This window comes from Neopelma chrysocephalum, unplaced genomic scaffold (assembly GCF_003984885.1).
Source record: "Neopelma chrysocephalum unplaced genomic scaffold, ASM398488v2 Primary Assembly neopelma1_61b, whole genome shotgun sequence".
NCBI classification, from domain to species: Eukaryota; Metazoa; Chordata; class Aves; order Passeriformes; family Pipridae; genus Neopelma; species Neopelma chrysocephalum.
Window position 1 is genome coordinate 9,491,258 of NW_020897717.1, and position 6,606 is coordinate 9,497,863.

The 6,606-nt window shown below is 36.8% G+C and overlaps 1 long non-coding RNA gene across 1 annotated transcript; it reads left to right on the forward strand.

Moving 5' to 3' along the window:
• The first annotated feature begins 798 nt into the window (after positions 1-798).
• On the forward strand, positions 799-2,613 carry LOC113966721. Its single transcript, XR_003533937.1, has 4 exons — positions 799-895; positions 1,781-1,915; positions 2,307-2,391; positions 2,497-2,613. It is a non-coding gene; the product is annotated as an uncharacterized LOC113966721 (long non-coding RNA).
• The last annotated feature ends 3,993 nt before the right edge of the window (positions 2,614-6,606 follow it).

The following is a 6,606-nucleotide window of genomic DNA, read 5'->3' on the forward strand; positions in this document are numbered from 1 at the left end:
GAATATGTAGTGGCCTTGCAAAGGGATAATTCTTTGAAAAATATATAAAAAAAGAAACAATGTCATATGAATAATATACCAATCTGCAGATAATCTTGTTCTGTATTTAAAAAGTGACATTTATTTGTACAACTTTCCTTTCTGCTCCTTACAGTGAAAAGCTGATAACAAGCAACCCTGAGCACTAACATTGAATTTTATCAACAAACACAATTTATACTGAGAATTAGACAAGGTGAAGTTAACATGCTACAGCATTGCACCACAGATCTTTTTGCCACAACATAATTGAAGGCATAAAATTAGACACAACCAAAATCCTCTCAGGAACCTACTAGAAATATCTCACCGTATTAGGCATTTTGAAATGATTCATTAAATATTATAGAAAAAGCCCTACTTGGTCTCTAGAAACACAAGGTGATACACACCAAGAGGAAAATGTATTTTAAACATTATGCAAAGCTTTGGCAGAAAGATTCAAGTGGCACCATTATAATCCAAACCCCAATCCACAGAGTTGAGACAAAGAGAAAGATCAGAGCCCCACTGGATTCTACCTGGACATCATACATGTAAAAGAAACATATGGTAAATATGAGAAGCAAAGGCTAAATATATTTTCAAGGGATACCATCCTGCAAATACTTTGCAAACAGTGAAAAATGGTGCATTCTTCTCACAGTATATAAGACTTTGTAATGAGGTGGTTTCCTGGAATGTCATGGAGCTTGCTGCTTGCACTATGAGTTCATATCTGGGAGAGACAGTGGAGTCCACAGTGTGTTACAAAATCTCCAGGGAGTGGAAGAACTGTGAAAAAGGCTGACTACCAATCAGGTGAAGTCACCACAGGGATGCTTTGCAGTTGTTAATGATCCAAATTTTCAACCAGGTAGCTAGAAGCATGTGCCCAACGCTTCCACACATTAGACAACACAGTGGGTCAAAACGAGTCAACCAAAGAACTATCAGTTGATATTAGATTTGTATTACAAAAAATCTTGTAAACCTCATAAGGAATTGGGTCTCATTACCCTTGGCACTGTACCAATAAGTAACAAGGAGCTCCCATCCCAAACAACGCACCATCTTAACTGCTGACAAGATGCCACAGGAGGATGAAACACAGGAACAAGATGGGGATGGATAAGCATAAAAATAGCTTGAAGAAAAGCAGAAGTTCAGAAGTTCCCCTTTTCTTAACTGTTGATTTATATCTTGGCAGTGTGGCAAAAATGCAGATGACTTAAAGCTACTGTATTCACCCTTAAAGAGAAATTTGCCTTTGCCTCATTTGGAACTCTGTTTCCACTGCTTTATCAACAAAAGATTAGCACAGTTCAAGCAGCTCAGATGTTCAAAAGATGATGCAAATTCTGAAAGTCCAGGAATGTTTGGCAGTTAATGGAATGCTGCAACAGGCAGACACCCACAGGTATAAGATGCAACATAGTGAAATACTCAGGTCTGCAGTAAAGCTTAACTACACCATCAAACACAGCTGTACCAGTCACATGCTGGGGATTTCCCAGCTGCAGACTCCCAAAGCACACAAGTTTCAAACAATTCATTCACTATGTAATCAGCAACCATGTGACAATTTCATTTTCTCTTTCAAAACATCCAAACAAGTCTGGATTCAGAAAGACTGTGTGGCTCAGCCACTGTGAGTCTTTCTTAGTACTTTTTCTGCTTTTATTGTATCAAACATAACATGGCTACTACAGTAGGGCTGTACTGGTTTATCACAGAAAGTACTTCTGTGACCTTTGTTCAGGAAGGAAATCAGTGTTCTTATGTACTCACGAGACCCTCAAGATTTCCTTAGCAACGTGATCCGGAGAAATCATATCAAGACCACAGGTTAAATGTGTGACACTCGGGCATCATTAAGTTCTTAATCTCTGTCAAGGTAAGAATTAGGAAAATAAAAGCCTGCATTTAAAATTCTTTGTACATCCTAATTCCACTTGGTTATTGTTTCTCTCCTTCCTCAGTTATAAACCAGACTGAAAGCCCATGAAAGAAGAGATGCAATTGAATTTTATCAACTGTCCTTTCCTCTGCTCAATGCTATGAGTAGTCTGTTCTCAGACAGGAAAACATACCACAAGAAATTACTATTTACTTCTAGTTTCCTCTCTAGTTTGAGCTAATTGGCAGGTTTAAGCAGGAATATCACTAAAATAATTATTAATAAAATGATTTTTTAAAAGGTTTAATTGCAACATATGTGTGTTAAAGAAACAGTTTTTGCTAGGAGTGCGGGAGACAGGAGAACTACATTGACAATTATATTTCAGGAAGGAAAGAGGAAGTCAGAGGAGAGAACACTGCTAAGGGCCCTGCCCTTGGAAGGCATTTTATTTAAAATACTGAAGCAAGGAGGTATGTCCAAGCCACACTTTTTATCACCTCTGAGCAGCTATTGTTTCAGAATGCTGACCAAATTTGAATGCTCACTGCAAAATATTCACTGTGCTCTACTCCTAGGAGCAGTCTTTAACATCACTTACAAATCAGCTGGATGCTATAGATCCCTCAACACCCTTTATATCATCCCATTTAATTTACTACATGCTACTCTAAAAGGAGAAAAACATACACTAGTTTGGAATAAAAAGCTGACACATCCTCCAGATATGCAGGAGTCTGAGTCACAGAGGCAAAATGCACAAAAATAAATGGAGGGTCTGCTGTATAATATCATAAAGAACAATAAAATTACTTTTGGCATCTGCTGGTAGAATCACAGATTCTATATTCATGGTATACCACTGTGGAAGGCATGCTGGTGAATATTTTGCATAGAGAACATACATAATGTGCTGAAATATATTTGAAATCTCCCTTTTGCAGCATCACTTCTGGAACAGATGACATTACCCTCAGAGTAAGCATGTTTAGATGGATAACAGACATACAAGTGCATGACTTGGAAAGACTTCTACAACGTCTTTTTATGAAAATACATTTCCCATGATAATCTAACCTCTTAGAAAAACTTAAAAAAGTGGACAGCGCAAGTGTTAACCTCTTGTTGATTTGGAGACAAGTTGGAGTAGGCAGGAGGATGTTAAAGTAGCAACACCTGAGGAAACTGGTAAGAAAGCAAATCCAGTACATACTCAGTCTCCGAAAAAATTGAATTACCATGGCAGACAATGTTAAAGCATGAGATTTTTCAGTCCTTTATGTACTGAGATTGGAAGAGGTAATAAGCCAGAGAACATGAAAATATCCCCAATGCAAGAGAATGATGCCATTATTAGTGAATTCTGTGCAAGAATTTACTTGATTTAACCAGACTAAGAGGGCATAATGATGAGATGAGATGAGGGAGACACTGTTGCATAAAGCCATGAGCGTGATATATGTGTTACAGTTGTCACTAACCTGCAAGTTCAGAATCCTAGCAGAGTAATTAAAATGATGATTGAAATTGATGTAGGAAAGTCATAAGTGAGAAGTTTTCTTCAAGAAGAAAACTTAGGATGGTCACAAATTTGTAATTCCACAGTCAAGGAAAGGATAATTTTGCCCCAAAATACTGTCTTCTTTCACTATTCAAGTGCAAACAGAAGTCTTAATAAAAAGGTACTATATAATAATGAAGATAAACAGTAATAATTCATATGACTTAGGAGATACAAAGGGAGAAATATTGATAAAATAAGCTAGCAACATCAGTAGAAAGTCCACAGCTGACAGCACCAATGTAACATGAAGAATTTAAAAAACCCAAACTTATCAAGACTACAATATCCTCAGCAGTTATAGAAACCCATTGCCAGATGGAAATGATAAAACTTTTAATAGTGATGCAGAAGAGACAGACATTTTTAGAAATATTTTGATTCCATATTTGGACAGCTGTTCTTATGTCACATGATGATGTTGAACTATTTTCCAGTCCCTTGGTAACGAAGCAGGATGTTATACAACATGCACTAAAAATCAACATTTTAAAATCAGCCAATTCATTTGCCTCGCAACTAAGAACTAAGACTGGGAAGACCTGAGAGCTAATCATGTTTATTTTAATAAATTAAGGCATTCCAGGGAAATCCCATTTGACTGGGAAAGCATTAATCTTGTGCCAATAATAACAAAGGCCAGCAGGATGACTAGGAGAGCTAATGGACAGTTAGTCTGACCTTGCTTCCAGGTAATAAAGTTGTTATAAATTTAATAAATAATTAAAGTGATGGAATATAATTAATACAAAACCAGGGAATCCAGTTTTGTGACAAACAGATTTGTAAATAATGTTATTGCATTGTTTAATGAGATGGACATTTGGATGATGAAATTAATTGTATATTTGCAATATATTTGTGGAGAGCAGTGGACTTAATAGCGTGTGATGTTCTTCTTAAGAAAACTAGCACAATACTATCAATAAAATTTATTAAATGAACTGAAAACTGAAAGATCTAACAAAGTAATAATGAATGGAGACTTGCAGCAAACTTTCGGGCTTTCATGGTATGAAAATAAACATATACATCCATGATAAGATTTGTGAGATCAATAAAACTGTGAGGATGAAAGCTAAAGACAGTAATGTAGAACAATTTGAATCACCTAATAAACTCAGCCAGTTCTAATTAAACATGTCTTAATACAGCCAACTGTACGGGGATTAGAACTAAAAGCTCCACTACCAGCCAAGTCTCTTCCCTGGAAAACACATGGTCTGAAAAGTACCAAGAATTGCAGGTGACAAACAGCTGACATTGTAGCAAAAAAAACCCCAAACACCAAAACCACACACCAAAAAGCCAGTCCTAATCTGTTCCTTGTATGTATAGATGAAAAGCAAACCCAGCTTTTTCACTGGTGAAGCATGCAGTGAATCACAACACCAAGTTTCACATTTTAGAAAGAATGATTTCAAAATAGAATTTAAAAAAAAAAAAAGACAGACAAAATTATTTGATGAGGAAAATGTCTTACAGTGACGTGTTTGAAGGAAAGACTCACTTTTTAACATTATTAACTATCTTGACTTAATATACAGAAAATACTGGTTCCTAATGGTTATTTAGTGTAAACACAAAGTTCATGTAGAAACATGGCATATTAAACAACGAGATATTTATAGCTGAAATTACCATGGGAATTCTCAATGGCATCTTTAGTTCTTAAGGTCTTCAAGTCTGGATACCTTTTTGAGTGTTGTAGCTCAGCATGTATTTGCCTGCTTACTACTGCAGTTGAACATAAAGTACTCTATACAGAGGTAACTGGGTAATAATGACCTATAATACAGTCAGCAAAGTAACTGTCTGACTTAGCAGTTCCTTCTGGCTTTTTCCCCCCCATGTGGATACTGTAAATATATTTTTCTCTCTCTTCTGAAGAAGTGAGCTGACACCACTTCACTAATGCCTGATCCTGTTGACATTAACATGTGATTTGTCATTGATTTGCAGAGGCAAAGACCTGGAGCAAAGAGTTCATAACCCTATGGAAATAGTTCTTATTTTCTAATTTGGGGGTTCTTACTGCCATTCACAATTTCTTCAGGAGCAACAGCTTGGCTCTCTACATGGTATGGCAATAACAGTCAGACCTTCCGCTTTTCCACAAATAACCATGTTATAAGCTGCTGCTTCCTTGTTTTATGTATTTACAGATATCAACAAGCCTATATAAAGCCTCTCCATGATTTGTTCATATACAGTAGTCTTCCTTTTGATATATTTTTAGATCAATTGCACTTAAACAATACTTCCTCAACCTACTGAACTTTGCTCTGGGACAGATGATCAAGGGAAATGCAAATACTGTGCTGTTTAAAGGATGGCAGCCAACATTTTCCACAGCACTTGTTGAAAGGGTAGAGTATTATGAAGGACAAAGAGTTCAGCATGACTCCAAAGTGGTGCAGCACCCATTCATGCTTACAAACTCTGCATCTGTCCTTTGAGCAGCCTCCAAAACAAGGTAAGTAAGAATTTATCAATGTGCAAGAAGGAGAAGCTTACACAACCTTTCATGTAAGACGTACATGTACAAGATAATACACGATCTTTCCATTTTCTAATAAACAGCGCCACTTTGAAGAAAACAAGAGCTTTAAGCCTCTTTGAAAATAACTGTATCAAAGAGAGAATTGTAATAAATAAGATGACTCATCAAGGAAAAGCTGTGTCTGTGTGCTCCTCTTCTTCTTTACTACACGGTACAATAAAGCTGTAAAACATTTGGAGAGGGAATTTTCCTACAGCTAGGTTGCTGTGTGCCTTCAAGCATATTACCTTAGAATCTCAGGAATGTCAAACCTACTCTTTTCTGAATTTTCCAGTGTAGAGGCCCAGCTTCTGGTTACTGACTCCAGTACAAGAAACCTTTCTATCAGATTCTGCCATTCCCCACAGAGAAAGAGGTGTGGGTGGCTAAGTACAGCCCTACCTGCAAGATTATTCATGGTCTAAAAAGCTTGATTGCTAAAAAAGCAGAGTGGACAAAAGTCACAGAAAAATGCGCAGACATGAGGACTTTTTTATATGGTTAAAGTACAAACTAAATGAGTCCCAATTACAGTATTGGGCACTGTTGCATGAAGATTTCCCTTCACAGGGTGTAAAGTACACC